This window comes from Tympanuchus pallidicinctus, unplaced genomic scaffold, assembly GCF_026119805.1.
Source record: "Tympanuchus pallidicinctus isolate F22 unplaced genomic scaffold, pur_lepc_1.0 scaffold16, whole genome shotgun sequence".
Taxonomy (NCBI): domain Eukaryota; kingdom Metazoa; phylum Chordata; class Aves; order Galliformes; family Phasianidae; genus Tympanuchus; species Tympanuchus pallidicinctus.
The window spans coordinates 26,848,136-26,868,437 of NW_026294679.1; the positions used below are offsets into that span (position 1 = coordinate 26,848,136).

The 20,302-nt window shown below is 41.8% G+C and overlaps 1 protein-coding gene across 12 annotated transcripts in view; it reads left to right on the forward strand.

The window, feature by feature from the left end:
- The first annotated feature begins 201 nt into the window (after nt 1-201).
- Nucleotides 202-20,302, forward strand: part of RHOBTB1 (Rho related BTB domain containing 1) — a 77,153-nt gene continuing 57,052 nt past the window's right edge. For 4 of the 12 annotated variants that reach the window (XR_008205254.1, XR_008205253.1, XR_008205251.1 and 1 more), the window contains exons 1-2: nt 525-616; nt 4,425-4,519. The gene's annotated coding sequence lies outside the window, so the exon portion shown is untranslated. Of the gene's footprint in view, nt 296-523; nt 617-4,424; nt 4,520-14,451; nt 14,529-14,978; nt 15,093-17,195; nt 17,218-20,302 lie in introns of those variants that run through there. The other 8 variants (XM_052677775.1, XM_052677773.1, XM_052677774.1 and 5 more) reach the window with 8 other exon arrangements.

Genomic DNA, 20,302 nt, shown 5'->3' on the forward strand with positions numbered 1-20,302 from the left:
GGCAGGAAGGAGGCGAGGCGCTGCCTCGACGTGGGGGATGAAAAGACCGCTCAGGGCTGCGCTGTGCCCTGCGAGGCGCGAAACGCCACAGAGCGCGGCGCGCCGCAACGGCTGTAACGGCACCGCGTGCTCGAGCGCGCTCACATGACGGCGCGGCGCAGCCCGCCCCAGGAGGCTGGTTGGTTGCTTGGTTGGGCCGCCCGCGGCGCCGGGCCGGGCAGGGCGGGCCGTGCCGCGCCGCACCGAGCGCTGCGGGGGGCGGCGGCTGTCACTTCCCCTCGCGCTTCCCGCTCAGGTGAGACGCGCGGGCTCGGCCGCTGTCCCGCGGGGCGGATGAGGAGGGACGTGCCACGCTCGGGAGCCGTACGGCTCCTGCGGTGTGCCCGGCGGGTTCGGGGGAGGTCGGGCGGCTACTGCGCCGCGCCGGGAACGAGGCGGGAACGAGGCGGCAGCCGCCGCGGAGGAAGGAGCGGCTGAGGCGGGCGAGGGGCTGCCAGGCTGCCCGGCGCGGGGGGGGGGCACCTGCCCGGCCGCGTCGCCGTCCCGCGCCCTTCCCGCGCAGCGCTCCTCCAGCGTGCCGGCGGTCCCGGTGCGGGGCTGCTAATTGCCGCTACAGGTATTTGTTATGGTCTTTTGCCGGGCGAGCGCGCTGTCAGTACCGCGCAGAGGCGTTTCGTGGTACGTCTGATATGACTTTCATTTGTTCGCGAGGAGGGCTTTGCTCTGGCTGCCTCCCTTGTTTTGAAAACTCGGTGGGCAAAGTTAAAATCTGTGCATGTTTTTCTTTCTGAATATCGATCTGGCGCGTTTACTGCAAAAACTGAAGTTTCTTCTCACGCAGATTCTCCGGGCACTCTGTGAATGGACTTTGTTTGAAAAGCCATTTAGTGAATTAACGTAGCATGCACAGAGATAAATGGAGTTGACGTACCAGTGAAGTAGCATCTATCGCCTGAGCAAAAATATGGAATGTTCCTGCCCCTGGGTTCCTGTTGAATCTTAAATTATTAATGGGTCTGTGCGTTACACAAACAACACTTGAAATGGGTGCGGAGTGCAAACACGTGTGGGGAAGCAGAACCGCAGTAAGAGTTGAGCGGGTCGGCCCTGCAGGAGCGGCAGGAGGGGGCTGCTGGGGGAGCAGTGTGGGCTGCACCTCACCCAGCAATCCCACAGCTCTCGAAAGAGGAATGAGAAAAGGGCAACGCTTTCTCCAAGTGGGGAGTGTAGGAAATTAAGAGCTTCAGCACGCGTGCTTTTGTTGAGTACTTATTTGACCATGTCACTGTGCATACTGCTCGTGGTGTGTGTTAGTGGCATTGGTGGTACCCCATTTTCTTTTAGAACCTGACTGCCAAATAAAGTATTTAGATCACACATTATCTAAATCTTCATCTCAGAGGAGACCTCGAGTAAGGGCATATTTGTGAAAACTGGTGGTGAAAGGAAAGGTGAAACATTCACATTATACTGGAGTTCTGGAGCTTTAAAGGCTTGAACGTGTATTCAGCGGAAATGTTGAGTTAGGTATCGATGGGAAGTAAGATTTCTAATGTCTGTTCAACCATGTAATGTACAGTAAGTGAGGTGTGTCACAGCAGAGATTGTAACAGCAAACTGAGCTTCTGCTCTTAGTTTTATGTGAACTTTCTCCGTACTGGCAATCTTACAGGCAAAAGTTTGAAGTATATTAAAGTAGAAACATCATGTTTATGAGCATTTATTTTTTTTCCTCATAATGCCTTGAAGCTGAACAGCTTTCAGGCAGATATACTGAAAAAATTTGGCGTTATGGAAACATGAAGTAAATAGGTAGAAGTGACAGGCTGGAAAAAATAAGCTTTTATGTAGTTTGAGAGGATAAAGTTCTGCAGTAGTGTTTGTTAGTAATCTTTTTAAAAATAAAAACTGGAGAAGAAAAAAGGTTGTATCAGCATAGGCTACTGAACAATCCAAAGGGGCAACTGGGAGCGTTTAAGGAGTAAATTTGACTGCACTCTCCGTAAGTTTTTTCCTATGTCATTAGGGAAATGACTCCTGCACAGAGGAGGCACTGGCCCTGAGGATCCATCCAGGGAGCCCAGCATTCTACGTGGTCTCATTTGTGTTCCTGCTGGGCCTGGCTTGTGCTGTGGCTGTATTGCCTGCCAGCCCTCTGCAACAGCCTCCTCTGCTTCTTGACAGCTCAACAAAAATTCACCACCTTAGAGAATTAGGCAATGAAAGTACATCCCTCACTGAGTTACTGTTTGTTCCAGCTGGCTTTATTTTCCCTCAGTTTATGTCTGTACTGCATGTCCTGCAGACAGCAACAGTGCTCCTGCAAGACCTGTGCTGTCAGTCCAGGTGACAGCCTGTTTCCTGCCTGACTGAGGAGCACATCAGGGAGGGAAGGAACTGTGCTGCTGTGGTCAGAATAGATGCTCTGTAGTACAGAAGTGCAGGATAAGAGATGCTTCAAGCCAGATCTCTTCAGCTGTGAGCTCCTTAAGACTCAGATAAGGAAGTTACATGTGTCATTTAGCTGCTCTATTTCTGAGATGATCTGCCCCCACTACCACTGTAGCAAAGATCTTTGCTAAGTTAGACTTGTAACTAGGAAGCACAGTGCTAATTAAGAGTACCTTTCTTTTATGTTCTCAACTATCTTTAAAACCATAAAGTAGAAGTAAGATTGAGGGGTGAGAAGAGAGAGACCAGAATCTTTTCTTCCTTTTTTTAAGTGAACTGGAACTTTCAAGCTTTTTCCATAGTAATGATGAAAATCAGGTTTAACTACATTCTGCCTGTTTATACACAATTAAAAAATCTCCCAGCAAGCAGAAGAGTCTCACTGTGGCCTTTAACAGGACAGCAGTGTAAATAATTAATGACTTCTGGAGAAAAACTATGAATGGAGCTAGTGGAAACACTTTGCACATCTGCCTGAAAGTGAGGAAGATCTTAATCTGTCAATGGAGTCAGTATCTGTGGATTTTAGTGAGGGCAAAGCAGAGAAATACTGGTTGAAACGCCTGATATCTCAGTGAAATGGAAAGAGAGAGAGTTGTGAATTTATGATCAGGTGTATCAAATCTTTTTTTTGAGAGAGAGAACTGTGGAAAAAAAGATGGAAATAACTTTGAATCTGGCATCAGTAATGAGGAAACAAAAGTTATGAATGTCTCAGTATCACATGAATAGGTGTTTAAACAGTTTGAGACTCCCATGTGTGCTAACGTCTCTACTTTGTTGGTTGTTTGGGGTTTGTGTGGTAAGGCTGTGATTGCTAAGGTTGAGATGTGGAGGCTGTTTGGGCCTGCCCTCGTGTCAGGGTGAAGACAGTAGGTAACATGCTGAGAAGATTCTTAACAATCATAGCTGCGTGAAACAGCAGCTAAGGAAGGGTAATGCAGTCTTGGCAACTGAAATACTTAAGGCTGACTAGCAAAGCTGCTCCTTCTGTGGCAGAAGTAGTATCCTTTTGGAAGGATACAGTATAAAGATTGTGCCCTTGATTCTAGTGTAAGCGTATTGCCTGTTTCGCAGGGTGGAATGAGGTGATACCTCATTTTCTGTGCTCGCTTCCACTGTTGTCTTTGCAGGGTATTATCTGCTGAAGGTAGGAATTTCTGTGGGAAGCTGATTTCAGCCCTAAATTCAACTCTGATTATTCACATAAGGAGGGAAGTGCCTAGGAAATCTAAGCAGGCCTCTTCAGCTGAAGAATCTGCATTTTCAAGCTGGCATGGAACCTCTAAAGCTGATTACCCCGTTGAGCTTTGCTTTCAGGACAGCATTGGGGTAAAAATCAGTGTTGCTCCTACCTTAGGTTCTTGGAAAACCTCAACACTGTTGAGAACCTCACCACAATAATTTACCCCCATAGTAACACTTCTCTAATTAATTTCCTTTGGGACTAAAGGTGGAAGAGATACCAAATAAATAAATAAATAAATAAAATCAGACTACAACTTCATGTTTTAAGACAATCTTGTTGCCTTGTGGAAGGTGGTAATAAGGTGGTGGTTGGTCTGTTAGCTGGCCTATGAATAACTAGTTGACAAATCCCTGATGCAGCAGTGATTGGTTGTAATGCACAGAGTGCTTTTTATATCCACATCTGGAAGACAACTATTCAAAAACAAGCTTTTTTTTAAAAAAAAAAAAAATCTAAGAGAGGTGTATCAACTGCCAGGTATGCTCAAAATCTCATCTGTACCCATGATTTTTCCAGTGCATTGGAGTGAAAAGTACAGCTACTCAGTTTACCTATGTTTGAAACTTTGAAAGACTGTTTTGTTGAGTAAGCAGTGTTGCTCTACAATATAAAATATGATAAATGTTATCTTTGGCTTTTGTTTTTGTTTGGCTTTTTTTTACAACTTTAGGTTGAAAACTGTAAGGTTTATGGTCTTCTTTTCCCTCTCTACTTTTCCCTTCAGGAAAGCCATGGTAAAAGACATGAAATATCTTTAATGGAATTCTGATCCTAATCAAGCAGTTAAAAATGGATATGAATATTATTTTCTCCAGTGAGGTAAGTATCCTTGAAGAGAAATGAAAGAACAACTGATTTCCTTTGCTTTGGGTTGCTGTTGCCACTGTTGTTCTGTCCAACTGCTTTCTTCCATGTGTTTTCAAGTTACAGCACCTATAACTTCAAGAGCTTTGCACTGGAAGTAGTAACTGAGAGTCCTAGGATTAATCCTTTCACTTACAGGATTACTCAACCTCATGTGGCTATTTCACCAAATAAAAACCAATGGATAAGGGATATGTGTTGTTCCACACTTGGTCAGTGGGTGGCTTCTACACATAACAGCATTTGGCCTAACGGCCAGCTTTTGAATGAAGCATCGGAGCAATAGAAGCTGCTAAGTCAAGTTTTGAAGAATGAATACTTAAGCAGAGCAACTGCAGACAAGGGAAATGTATGAAATCCTAGGATGAGGAAAAAGTTTCTCTCACTTCAATTTCCTTTTTTTTTAGTTAATGCAATCAGGCATCCCTCCTTTCTGGCCTGTGCAGTCTGGATATAGGTTGGGCTGTTGGTAGCCTGAATTACAGGCACATTATTAATAATGCTTTCGCCAAATCACATACCCAGCTTCTTCTGTACTGAGCTAGATCTCTGCTGTTTGTTAAGGAAGAATAAGTTAAAAAAACAAAACAAAAACAAACAAACAAAAAAACCCCAACCAAATACATCCCCTGAATTTAGTTAGGAACACAGGAAAATTGAGGTTGTAAAGGAACCTCAGGAAATGATATAGTGCAACTTCCTGCTCAAATTTGCCAGCAGTCAATGAAATTCAGACTAAAAAGGCCAGTGAATTCAAATGACTATTGTATGTTCAGAAGCAATAAGAAATTAATTTATATTTTGCCATATGTATTAAATGTATGTTGTAATAATGCAAATAGGACCATACTGTGCTTCTAAAATTTATTGAAAGGAAAATATTTTAATTAAGATTGCAAAATGCAAATGTGATTTTTCCCTGAATGAAGGAAACCCTATCTCTGACATACTCATTTATTGTAGTCACATATGAAGCTTCTAAAGATCATCTAACACACTGACATGCTGCAACTGCTTTTGAGAATGGATTTCCTGCAAGAATGACTCCTTCCCCCCCCTCCCAGGCATCCCTAGGGAATCTATTTACTTTCTCATGTAACCAAATTGCTTTCTCATAATAAGGGGAAAGGAAGTGAACACTTTACTTATCCTGATATATGTTTCTGGAACACTTCCTCTCAAGTTTAAGTATTTGTTCATGGGAAAACATAGTTGACAATGTGAATAAAAATAAGCATATTATCAGGAAGCAGTCTCTGCCCCAGCCTCTCAAAATAAACACTAACCCAGTGCTCTTCCTCATCTTCCCCTCCCACACCTGCTCCATCCACCCTTGCAATTCCAAACGACAAAACAGAACATTTAGTGAGCCCCCAAAATAGCTAGTGAAGTGTATGGCCAGTGGGGGTCGTCCAAACAAGGGGTTAATATTGTCAGGAAGAATAGAGTTCAGCATTCCAAACCTGTTAAGAGAGTCACTGAAGGGAAGAGACGTCCTTGTTTACTTTGGATTTCTGCTTATCTTAATGTGCTTTGAATTGATCCCTCAAAATTGATAATTTGATAGCTTTAATAGTTGCATTAGCAATTTGATGAGCCCCCTCCAGCACACCATCAATAACAAACATTTTGTGAACAAAAATAGAATCATAGGCAATGTAGTTCCTGAAAGCCAGCGTGTAATATTACGTGAATGCAAGTTGTGACGCTATTAATTATTTAATAGAGATTTCAGCATCATGGATGTGTGCATTAGTGCAAAATGCACATCCACAAACTCCAGTATTGATAGTGGGAATGAGTGTGGAGCAAGTTGCACTTCTCAGTTCTTGAAGAGAACTTAGTTTGCAAATATGTGCAGAAATTAGCTTATATATCTCATACGTGATTCAGAAAAAAGCTACATCTATGGAAGACATGTATGTGCAGAATTATTTCCTCCTTAATATCCAGTCACAACTTATTTGTTTGCGGGCTTCTTGAGGAATTAGGAGAGCACTGGTAGTAAATTCAGCTCTCTGGTTAAAGAAGCTACTGCTGTCCCAGAGATGACTTTTTCCATCAGTAAAATAAAATGGTATATATGCGTTACTGCACACAAGAATGCAGATTCCAGCAATGTAATTTAGGTGCCAATTCAGCCATGAATAAAAGCCATGCTCTGGACTGTGCAAAACCAGCGGAAAGGTGTATGTGTGTATGAGACAGTAACCTGCAGTAGAACTAAATGTAGATGAGGTAATTTTAAATCCTAAAGTTACTTGAATTAGTTCTTACCAAACTAGCAAATGCTTATGACTGGAGAATGTGAACATGAGGGAGCTGCTGCACTGTTTTGGCTGGTGTGTAGAGGGAAGGGGCAGTGTTGCTGTGTTTGTAGCTTTTAGTCCTGAGAATTGAATTTACATTCTCTAGCAGTATTTATCAGACTGTGAAATCCTGTGCTATACACATTTCTGATTTCTGTGCTTTCACAGAGAGGAATGACTGATTCTCATAGCACCTATGCAGAACCAGGAGACAATTGTCTGTTGTTTCTGGGTGGGAAACCAAGAAACAAATGCTGCAGTACTGAAATATCCATTTGTCCAGGGCACCTGAACAGCAAGGTACCCAGCACAAGAAATCTGAGTTGCAATACATGTATATAAACAACATTGTTACCCCAGAACATCCAATTGCCAACTGGAAGTATCTTGTCTTCCACTCTCAGAAGCAAGGCATTTGCACTTTCAAGATGAGGGTTACCAGTGATAAAGACATAGTGAACATGATAGCAGTAAGTGAGTTTTAGTTACTTGTTTTCACTGCTTTATCAGTGATGAGATGGACCTGGGCTTGTAAATGGGCAAATGTTGCAGGAATTGTTCTGAGCAATAGTATCTTTTAGACCTGAGACAGATGTGTATTATGGTCTCTTGATTGCGTGCATGTTTTAGTTCATCATTCACAGCTATTGCTTAATGCTTCATAAAGCTGGTTTTCTTTCAGATGCATGTTTTTCACTATGCATGCATGTTTAAACTTATCTGTGGATTCTTGGTTGCTAGATGAGGAGGAATATTTCTACAGATAATTTCCACTCTTCTAAGGGAAATTGTGGGACAGGCTTTACTTGGGGCCATGCAACTGGTTCTGTTAGAATTTCCTCAGGTTTGAATCTGATTCTTTTAATCCTCCTTTCCTTGTGTGTTTGTGACAGAGCTTCCCACTGGTAATTCCTTCATGAAGGAACTGGCAACATTTGTCTTAAAGTAGTAATATATTTTTTACTGTTGTTTTGAATTTCAGCTAAAAACCTCACCCTAAGTATTTTGTTATTAGTGTAATAAACATTTCACCTTCATTACAATTTAAAATTGTCATCTTCTGTAACAGATACTGTTCAAAAGTTAATTCATACTTTTTCCTGCCTGAAGATTTTGGAGACAAGCTGGGGGAGGCATTCACATGCAGCTTCTAAAACACTATGAACTGCACTCTGCTGTAGCACTTTAGCCAGCAGGTGTGGGCACACATAAGATTACTAATTCCATAATTCTTCTCTTACACCCTTACTCAGAAAAAGGACTTGTTCTAACTCAGAAAATAGTATGAGATGTTCTTTAAAAATAAAAATCCACATGCCCTTGCTGTCTTATTTAAAAAGTGTATCTATAATAGAGTTCAAGATGTCTGCTCAACATATCTCCCCAGAAATGAACATACAATACATACAATAAATTTCAAGACAGTGAAGCAATTTTGACTTCATTAGAGCTACCCACATGCTGGATTAAATTTAAAACTAACTGGCTATTCTAATCAGTTTTTATTTGTACACTATTAAATTCTGATATTGGCATATTTAAATACAGTAGTTATCTGTTTGCATATGCATAGTTGGAAAATGATGGCCTTTTCTTCATATTTTGAAAATCACACAGATATGTAGTAACTTGAATCCACTGAGTTGTTCTTTTCCTTAACCCATTTTTCAAATGTGTGAGGATGACTGTTTGGCAGTTCCTGGAGGTTGTGTATTCCACACGCTCTGTAAAAATTTCAACTGTGTATAAGAAGGATGTGCTTTCACAGATGGTGGCTTTTAGTCAGTAAAGAAGAAAAAAATTCTGATAAGGATTCCTGGTGAAAACAATTTGGGAAGGACCCCTTAGACAGCCCACAATGAAGCAAGCAAACCGTCATTTACTGCCTCTGAGCCCTCTTCCTCAAGATATAAAAGTAGATGTCTTCTGTGCATTTTTCTGCAAATCCTGGAGTTACTGTTATCCTTCAGCTATGCCTTTTTTTTTTTTAATTTTTTTTTTTTTTTTTACTTACATAAAATGTTTCAAAGGGATAAAAAAATTGCCAGCCCAGAGCAACCCCAGTGAACTTTCTGCGTGTGATGTAAGGCCTTGACTCATTAGGAAGCAAGAACTGCAGCAGTGAGATTTGTTTAGGCATATTGAAGTAAACCACTGAAACAGATGAGTGCTGTTTGGACAATGTAAACCTTGTGTTGAAATAATCCAGGCTTGTCCACTGAATTTAAGTTTGTTCTGCGGAAATACAGTCTCTATGTCGGAATCTGTGCCTAGTGTAACTAAATCAGGTAATTATAATTAATTAATAAACTGATTCAAATAAGCTGCAAGAGACAGAAGGTTTTTACATTTCTGGCAAAGTTTTCTCTTTAAAAATAACCTGTGTTTCTGAAGCAGAAGATGTAGAAAAAAGTAACAAAGAGTTTGGATCTTAAATTATTAAAGCCATGTGCAGAATCACACTAGTCAAAATAATGAAGAATTTTACTGTAATCTTTGAATTAAAAAAAACTAACCCAAAGCAATACATTCTTTGAACAGCCTAGTGGGGGAAAAACAAACAAACAAACAGTAGAGAGATAGGCATTTCATTCAGCACTGTTTTGTTTTAGCTACCTGATGTCTTCATTCTAGAACCTGCATGTTACAACTAATTCTACAGATAGCACCTAAATTGAACCTCATGGGGGTCAAGTGGAAAGTTTTACTCATTGCTTTCTGTAGATAAATATAGCTACCTATAGCACAGAGATGCAAGGGTAAATCATATTTAACAAGACTGTTTCAAAGATTAATGGTGGTGAAATTAAGCTGCCCTTGATTCTACTACTTAATCCAGCTCCAGTTGTTTTCCAGCCTAGAAAGAACAGAATATGGCTTTGGATTCTGGAGTTACATGTAAGCAGTGATTCAGAGACGTATACTAGTCTTTGACTATTGTGAAAAGATGATAAAATACACTTCCATTCTCTTTCTCTCCACCTCTAACCTACGCTTTCCCATTCCTGTAACTAGATATCTTTGATAAGATTTGTCTGCATGATCTCTTTACAGTATAAAAGAACTTGGAGCAGCAATTGCATGTAGGTGCAGAGTTTTCTATTTATATATTGTTCCTGTAGAAGTGGTAGTCTTTGAGCAATATTTCAGCTTTTAAAATTTGATCTGCATTTTGTATCCTTCTCCTTATACAACTACTAGGCTTTTAATACATTGGGTGACTTTTACATGCCCCTAAAGGCAGGCAGAACATTTATAGTGCTTTAAAGTGTGAGAAAAGATCTATTTATGTCTGGCTTTTAAAGCTCAATAGCCCAGATCAAGAGGGAGAAGCAACGGCAGCATTTGCCATTGAGAGCATCTTAGTTCCCAGATATCACTCGCTGTTTAAAACTCAGTACTCAGAACTGCATTTTGACTGATCTGTGGAGAGAAAGGACTGAAACCAACATCCAGCCAGAAGGCTAGACAGAAAATTTTCCCCAGCTGACTGTTGCTATGACTCTCACTTCATTTCTCAAAGAAGTTCTTGCTGTTTCATTAACATCCGACTGGATGGCAGAAAGGTTACAATAAATTTGTAACCATTATATAGAAATTAGCTTTACAGGTGACATAAATGGATAACATAGCACAGACATGAAATAATTTCTTCAAGATGAGGATTTTCTCCTGGAGTTAGCCTTTCATACACTTGTGAATGTTTTCCTATGAAGTGGCAATCAGGAGTTTTTCTGGACTGAAGATGTGTTTCTGACATGTTTCTCTTTGTGAACAAAGGCAGCACTTACAGACAAAGTTGTTAAGATTTGAGAATTCTTGTCTGAGTCAACATTCCACTGATGCATTAGCATTTGTTTTGCTAGTAAGCATTATATTTTATAATGCTCCTGTAACATGGTGGAAAGCACAGCAATAACAGCAAAGTCTTATGCTGTAGCAAATAAGGACTTATTCAAAGGCAACAGCCATACACACAGGAAAAAAACAGAGAATCTGCTTACCTTTAGAAGGCCTCAGGTAGGTAGGGATCTCCAGCAAGATACCCTTGCTTCCATTGCCAACCCTTAAATGAGGTCTGGGAAGGGGTGGAGCCAGGGTTCTGGCCAGCCACTCAGGCATATTGCATGCACTTTAGCTCCCCTGGGTTGACTTTTCCTTCCCACAAGGTGCTCCATCATTGGTTCAGGCTGTGACTTAGCATTTCTGCTCTGTGCTCCAGCACTGTCACAGAGAGCAAACCATTGATTTCAAAGATGAGTCTCCTCTACTTCAGGAAACCCCTTAAATACTGGAAATAGTTGATAAAGCTAAAGAGTTTGATAAAACTCTGGGTAGTTGGCGAAGTTTTGTTATACCTCAATGTAACACATTTCTGATTTTCTTCGCTTGTGGAATAAATCCTCCTAATAGTCAGTTTTTCCCATTTAGTTTTGCTTTGGAGCAGTACATCAGCTGATTAAATCTTTCCTATTGATGTTGTAAATCTGAGGATCTAGAAGCAGGCAATGTAACCAAGGCAAGCTGTTGCAAATGTTTTATCTTTAAAAAAAATAGTTCCCTATTTCATACAAAACTGAGCTATGCAACAAATTCTTAATATTGCCTTGTCCTCTCTGGGTTGTGAATTCAGCAAGCTGTAACTCTTCCACTTCTTCCCTTGGGAGACTATTATATAAGCATTCAGCTGTTCCTCTTGTTGTCCTTATTAAGATGAAATTTTATTTTGCTTAATTCTATCTTCATAGGCCTAACTTTGCAAACTGGGACAACTCACATGAATCCAGCCCTTTTAAAGACCAGACTATGCAGCCTGTGCAGAAGAACAAGGCAGTATTAAAGGCAGTAATAGAATTTTGCAAGGTTTTATGGGACTCTGACAGCAGAACTGACACCTACCTGAGTCAGCGGAGCGCTCTTCCAGAAATTCAGACTTAGCCACATTCTGGGCTGCGCTGGGAAGAGCGTAGCAAGGAGGTCAGTGAAGTGATTATTCCCTTCATCTCAGGTATTTGTGAAGCTGCAGCTGAAGTAAAGTTGCTAGGGGCCTGAAAAGCCAGATGTACAGGGAGAGACTGAAGGAGCTATGTTTATGTGGAGAAGAAGGCTAAGAGGGAATGTACTTAGTACCTTCAGGTATCTAACAAAGAGCTGTTGGGAAACAATTAGACTCTTCTCAAAGCTTCACGGCAAAAGGACTATGCAAAATATATGCACATATTAAGCATTTTATCTCTCTCCATTAGGGAAAAATGGTGTAGAAATACTATTCGCACAGCAAACAATTGTTGCTGTATCTCATTTGTAGACTGTCTCAGTATATTCTCATGCATGACAGGCTTCTAAAGGAATAAACGTCTTGCACTGCGTTTAGCATTCAGTGAATAACTGGAAAGAAATAAATGCAAATGTCTGTAATGCATACAATGAATATACAGTTGCATAAGTTACATCTCCATCTCTGAGAACTGTGGCAGAATTGGGTGGGTACTATGAAAAGGGATGCAGCTGACCTATTTGATTTCCTTTATATCACAATTGGCCGAGAACAGATGTTGAGATCGCGACGTAGAAGCACCTTATCTCAAACTCTTAAATTCTGTCCTTATTAGACAAAAAAAAAATCACATTGCTAAAGGACTGCAAACAATATGTAATAGTTTTGAAAAGAAGGCCAGTTGTGAATGCGTATGCATTTGACATGGGAATTGTATAGTTCTGAGTGCAAACCCATTAACACACACACACACACACACAAAAAAAAAAAAAAAAAAAAAGACAGGAAATGAGTTGAATTTAGTTCAATTTTAATTTTATTTTAATACACATTTATGTAGTTTTTCCAGTGTATTTTTTCTCTTTATGAATTTTTTATGGGTAAAATCTAATGCAGCATATGCCAATCCATAACAAAAGTAGTTACAAGTGATTTTGATATAGCCACATAATTAAAACCTCTAAGCCTAGTTGTAGGGGAAGAGTAGACTTCAGTGATGGGAGCTGGGTAATTCTGGTATTTTAATTCACATGCTGCCAGCTGGCTGAGACTACGAATCCTACATACAGAATTTGCCATCCTCCCATTGTAATTGATGCACCATGTCTCCTTATTTTGGTTGTACATCGTTCATTCATGTTCTTTTTTATTATTGAAGGCAGGTTTCAAAGATTGTACCTTCTATCCCTGTGGGGCTACAAGATGCAATGTACTGTCCATATCCATACAGGATAATTGAACCTACTTTGTTTTTCTGAATTCATTGTAAAATTAATATTTATTTTGGCTAACAGCTTTTTAATCTCAACGTGCTCTTAAGAGCTTTTCTAATACTAAGATCCCCTGCATTCAGGGGTAAAGGAGGGAGAACTCCAGTTTATCCTGTGCTACTGACTTTGATTCTTGCACTGCCTCAGGCTGCCTGTGTGATATCAGATCTGCTTTAGAATCACAGAATCATTCTTGTTGGAAAAGACCTCTAAGATCATCCAGTCCAACTGTCCACCTACCAGCAGTGCTGCCCACTAAGCCATGTCTCAAAGTGCCACATACATCTACCCTTTCCTTAAATATTTCCAGAGACGATGACTTCACCATCTCTCTGAGCAGCCTGTGCCAGTGCCTGACCACTCTTTCAGAGAAGAAATTTTTCCCGATATCTATCTTGAACCTCCCCTGGTACAACACAAGGCCATTCCTTCTTGTGTGGTTACCTGGGAGCAGAATCAAGTCCTGTAGCTGTTTATGCTGTTTATAAGCTTATGTAACTTGTTTTAGGAAACTGTCATTGTACTTGGATGTTACTGCCAAAAATCGGGGAAGTAATTTCAGTTGTTCTGGATGAAGACCTTGACGAGCAGTTCTGAATTGGTAGAAAGTTCTCTAAGGAGTTATCCTAACAATACATGTTGGAGGAGCCTCTGAAGATAAACCAAATTACCAGAGCCAGGAGCAAAGTTGTTTCTAACTTTGGTTATGGTTTATGCACAGCTAATGTTCTCTCATGATGCTCTTAATCACTAGAGAAACACATTCTCAACAAACAAAAGGTCAATTTAGCCCCAGAGTAACGTATAAGGTGTTGGAACATACAGGAATGTACCCTTACATTTTCACTTCCAAATATATTTTGTGATTTAGTAATGCTAAAATTGTTCTAAATAGAATTCTCTATGGGTGTGAATGCAGTTTTTATTCTTTCTTTTTTTATGAAGTTATTCTCTAAATTTTGGTGCTGGTGTTAGCAGCACATAATGGAAATGCAGTGATGGGACATACTTGGCAGCACATAATCACGTTTTGGAGAGCTGTATGGACTTGGCAGTCCAGATTCTAGTTAAATGCTAGCCATGGTCCAGTGCCACGTCCTTTGGGATTGCTTGTAGAAATGGAGTTTATTTCCTTCTCCCTCTTGCTATTATCCATCCCCTGAAAATTGTCAAAAAAGAAAAATCCAAGCTGGCTACTTGGAATGCTTACACATCTAATTGAGTAAAGCTTTAACACTCGTACATTTTTAATACTTATGCTAACTCAGGGGGAACACTTAGAGTTTATTACTATCCTTTCTTGTATCAAAGCCTAGAAACTGCCAGTTGCTGTACAGTATTAGAGATGCATTCCAGCCACTTCTGAAGGTACATCACTCAAGTTTATGGTCAGTACTCCACTGTTTATTTAAATGCTTTGAAAAATGTTAATACTGATGATTATGTGATGTTAGGATTGTAAGATATGTCCTGGGTTTTTATTTTATACTTCATTGGAGAAGATGCAATCTGGACTCTATAAGAAGTCATACACTTGAGAAGGAAAGGTAGTGAATGACAAAAGTTGCTTTAGATGGTCATTAAAGTGGAAACTCCTTAGTAGCTTGCAGCTATTTCCACAGCTGCAGAAACCTTCAGGCTTTGCATACCCTTTGATGACAGTAAAAAAAAAAAAAAAAAAAAAAGGGAAACCTTTCTTTGAGCCCATCAGATGCAAAGCCCTACTTCTTCCCACTCCTTTTTCACCACCTAACTAATCTCCATCATTGCTGGATTCTGTTGTTTTTACTGTTGTGCACTAAAACTAATACTTTCTCCCTCTTCCTTTATGCCTATAGGACAACTCTGTGTGACGCTTGCAAGTGGAGATAATGTTATTTTTATTGCAGTCTGGATGCTTCTTGAGTCATTATCAGAACAAGTCTGGTTGCTTTGCAGCAGTTTTCTCCCAGGTAACACTAACTTACCTGTTAGAATCTTTACAACAAGATTCTCTGCAGTAGTGGTACAGCAGGTGTCTTTAATAGGGACATGTGTTATAACTTTGTAGTTTGTCTTCAATAAGTGTTTGGACTGTAAAACAAAAGTGACCGTAGAGAATTAAGGTTTGCCATACCAAAAGAACAAGATTAATACCCTCTGTATCACCTAGCCACTTTTTGTCGCCCTGCTTTGCCCAGCCCCTAAGTTAAGTGGGATGAACCTGGGCCTTACTGTTTCCTGGAATGCTGTGTCCTGGAAATGAGTGAACACACAGGGGTTTTTGTTCTTACATAGAATAAAAAAAATTAAAGACAATCAGTAGAAAAGAAGTAGCTCATAGAATCACAGGATTGCTCAGGTTGGAAAAGACGTTAAAGATCATCGAGTCCAACCACAACCCAACCATACTACCCTAACTCTAACAACCCTTTGCTAAATCATCTCACTGAGCACCACATCCAAATGGTTTTTAAACACATCCAGGGGTGGTGACTCAACCACCTCCCTGGGGGGACTATTCCACTGCTTAACAACCCTTTCAAGTTTTTCCTGATATCCAACCTAAACTTACCCTGGCACAACTTGAGGCCATTTCCCCTCATCCTGTCACCTGTCACCAGTGAGAAGAGACCAACCCCACTCTCACTGTAAGCACCTTTCAGATATTGGAAGTGAGCAGTAAGGTCTCCCCCCAGCCTCCTCCTCTTCTCAGACTGAGCAGCCCCAGTTCCTTCAGTCACTCCTCATAGGGCATATTCTCCAAGCCTTTCGCAAGTCTTGTTGCCCTTCTTCAATGTCCTTTCTGTATGCAGACCAAGAAACTTTCAAAAAAAAAAAGAAAAAAGAAAAAGAAAAAGTCATGCTTAATATTTGCAATGACAGGAATTGTTCTCCTGTGCTTAATTGCCTCTGGTGAAGTGCAAACTGTAATTTTTCTTGACGTAGCTGTGCTCAACTGAAAAGTGTTGCGGTCTGACCTGGCTAATGTGAGTTTGGCTTCTGGGAATTTTTAAAATGGTTGACGGTAAGCAGAGTGCAGTTGGATATCGTTAGTGTGTTGTTGGTACCGGTCACTGTAGTTTGGAGGAGGTGCTCTTTGAACAACATTATTACATGTTTTCCAAAAGATGACTGTTACTGCTGGCCGACTGTGAGCTGTGTGGCCTGCTGTAAGTGAACGATTTCTTTTTGAGTCACAGCTGCGTCAGAAGAGTCCCTCAGCCACAGCCATTGTGCCTGTTCCCTTTCCTGTGCTGAAGAGTTAATTGCATTTTATTGACATCGAGCGGTGAAGAGTCTGTGAGCGGTGTTTGTAGCAGGCAGCCTGCTCTGGAATTGAGCTCTTTTACCAGGTACAGGGCTTGGGCCATTGCTACCAGATAGAAAACTCCCAGGACAGAAGTGTCAACTTGGAGAAGGGGGTTTTATGGTTTTAATTTTGCACCTGTTTCAAATACTAATGAAAAAGGACAGAAGTCACTTATAATGCCTGCACAAAGCATGTGCACCTTATTAGGGGACCGTCCAGTGGGGCCTTCAAGACCGTTGCACCGCGGTGTGCGGTATTCGCGGAGTGCGTGTGCGTATGTGTGCGCGCATCCCTTCCTTTCGCTGGGGATGTAGGTGCGTGCGGAGCTCCGCAGCAGCAGGGCAGGGGGAGCAGGGCAGGGGGGGCAGGGCGCGGCGCACAGCTGGCTGCTGGCTGCTGGCACGCCGGGTGCTGGCGCAGAAGCGGCTCACGACACTGCCGCCGCCCCTTTACGCGCGGCCCCGGTTTCATGAATGAAATCCAATCGCCGCGCTATAAATAGACCGCGGGGCCGCAGACGTCACAGCGCGCGGCTCTCACCGGCCCCGCCGCAGCCGCCGCCGCCCGAGCGTCCGTGTCAGCGCCCCGGGCCGGGCGGGCACAGCACCACCGGCGGCATGCTGCCTCCGTGCCGAGTCGGGCCGGCGCCCGGCGTCGCACCCCCGCTCTAAGGAGCGGCGGGAAGAGGCGCGGCGGCTGCTGCTTCCCCGTCCCATGTCCCGCCGGGGGGCCGGTCCCGCTGCGCGCGCTCCGGCTGCTGGCTGCCGGGCATCTCGCTATCCCGGGTAGGTCCCCCGTCGCCCGGGCGCGATCGGGCTGCGGCGGGTCGGGCCGGTGCCCCGGCTAGCGGAGCTCCGCGCGGTCCCTGTCCCCGCAGGTGCGCTCTCCCCTCCCCCGAGGTGAGAGAGAGCCGAGTCCTTGATGAAGCCGATCTCTCTCGCTTCCTCTAACAGCGAGGCCACGAGGTGCAAGACAAAAATAGATGATGCGTATGAGAAGCAGAAACCTCCTGGTGCTTGGCACTTCTGAGTGTCATTTACTAAAAACCTGAAGGTTTGGAAAGATTTCTTTCTCTCTCTTTATTTCCCCCTTCTTTTCTCCTGCTTTGTCTGTGGAATCTGTTGTGGGTTGCTGTGATGACAGCAGGAGACTGATGTGTGGGGCTTGCAGCATGCAGATTATCAGGTGTCAGTCGGCTTGGTCCTGTCTGAGGACCACGGAAAGGGGCTGCAAAGGGAAACAGGAGTAGACATTGCTTTATTAAGTCAACCTTCAGTGGATATTGTGGCATCCAGTGCCTGGGGTGAAAGGAAGCTGGTCGCTGACAGACTGAGCTGGACTAGTGAGAGAGCTCGGGATTGCCTTCTGCTGGTCAAAGCACTATGCAGGCTACTAACAATATACTTGTTTAACAATGATAATAACAATTTTAAAAAGCCCTTGAAGCTCTACATATGGTCACAGTGTGAGCAAGGAATTGATGCCAGAATATTCTCAATGACTTTGTTCATCCTCAGTTTGTGTACTATTTCAGGACACACAGCTGACACAAAGCCAAATGTTCAGCTTGAGCTGTAAGAGTAGCTGGGGTGGAAATTACTTTGTTCAGTGTGTTCAATGGGAGTTCTTAAGCCAGCACTATTTCTAGGCAAAAATTATGTGCGTGGGGAGGAAAGCACTGCTGTTACAATCTACAGACATAGAGTTGCTGTTTGACTGTTAGTGTAAGTAACAACTGAATGGGATCTATCTGTATACAGCCTGTACTTCAGGATCACAGTGTATGGAAACAAAGCACCTTAATTTCTCTTTAATAATTTACCAAGGCCCTCTCTCAGTAAGTTATGTTTCTCTTTTATGCGCTTTGGATTTGTATGCCTGATGTTATGTATCAGGTCTGTGATATATCCATTCACAGAAAAAAATAACTTGATGAGCTGAATATTTTATACAGGATTCTTTATCTTAGATACATTGTACTTACAGAGCGTAAGATCTGGGACATGCTCAGATGTGTGGAAGTATTTTTATCCAAGAAGAAATAAACATCAGTTTTAACTCTGGACAGCTTTCTAAATCTTCTGCCCTTTTAAAACTACCAAGCTTCACAAATACTGTAGAGTATTATACTGAGAGGAAGAGCTCATCGTTTGACCAGTAAATCCCAATGTTTGACTCTTTGCTAATAGATTTTGTTCACTGGAAAAATCCTTAAGTCCTGCATCCAGATGTTGCTCTGTGCTGATGGAGCTGAAAGGACAGAGAAGCCTTGAATTCAGAAAGGAAAGGAGCAACAGGTGTTTGACATGTCCTTTCCTTGCTCCCACCTGTTCTGCCAGAAAAGTACACAAACACTGTAGAGAGTATATACCTTGGACTTGCTCCCAAGCAGAGCACTTTAGAGAAGGAAAAGTAATGCTGAACAGTCATTGTTGCATACAGCAAGTTGCAGCACTCACAGCAAGGCATCACTGAGACTGAGAAGCTAGTCACATCAGTGTGAAAGCACCCTTGGATCATTCTTTGAGTTTACCTAAAAAAGCTCAAAACCTTGTGCTGGGAGTGGATGGTGGTACAGTGTGGAGGCTGGAATTGGTGCAGCCTGGGGTACATGTGGTGATAGTTGCACCCTTTCTTACTGGGGGTAGGCTTGTGAAATTAAACTGCAAGCTCCCTTTGGTTTCCATCTAATACCTTTCTATTTTTTTCTTTCTCATCTTCTCTGACATAAAAGATACAATATAGCAATTTCTGTCTTCTTTTAAAAAAAAAAAGAAGAAAAGAAATTTTATATGACAGCTACATGTTACAAGTCAACTTCATATATACTTCTTCCTATCACAGTTCAGTGAGCATCATGGGATTTACATTTGAGATATAAATTCAGAACTTGATCCAGGATCTGAAAGTAGCATTTATCTAAAGTCTTCTATCTGACAAAATTTACTTTTCTAGTCAGTGTTTAGGTGTGTGTGTATACACAGGGAGAGAGAGAGTGGGAGAGTCATCTAGAGATGTAATGCACCTGTTACAGTTTCCTTGTAGCAATCATATGTGAGAGTGAATAAAATCACACAAAAAAAATTTTTCCAAAACGTCACTGATTAACAAAATGTATGAGAAGAGTCACCTAAAGTTTGAGGAACGAGAACCTGATTCTGTCTTTTGGAAGGAAAAAATCACAGGAAGCTTCCTGTGTTGGAAAGTCACCAACATCTTTAGAATATTTTTCTTTGTAGTTCTAGCAAAACAGGATAAATGCTTCCCCACAGAAATGTACAGAAGTTGGGAGAATGTCTTTCTTTTGGGTTGGTTTTGTTGTTTTTTCCTCATTTTTCCCAGTTGGGAGTACTGCTCAGAGTAACATACCAAAGGGAGCATACAGTGTCAGCACCTGTCCTTATAGTGGCTAAAATCAGTAATAACCTTAATACAGTATCTGTAGTTTAATGCTCTTAACTACGTAAGAGTAAAATTAGGGATTTCATGGTGTTTATTATCACAAAACCCAGTAGTGCTGAATCAGGCTTGTTCAGTGGTGCTTCTCCCTTTCATCCCAAGTTTTATATTTTTTCCCAGGTACTCTTGAGCACTGTAGCCACTGAGTATTCAGCTGCAGCTTTGCCTCAAATACTGATCCAAACACTGAATAAGGAGATAAGGCATCTGATGCTTCATGTGTATTAATGGGTCAAGTGGTGTGACAGCATGGTATCTGCAGATGAAAATGTTGGTGCCAAGGACTCAGTGTCCATGCAGCACATGTTTCAGGGACAACAGGGGTTGCTTCAGATTACCTTTCATCTGGTGGGAACTGAACGTTTACTTGTTAGTGGGGGTAACTTAACTTTCACTTAAGATTAACCTGAA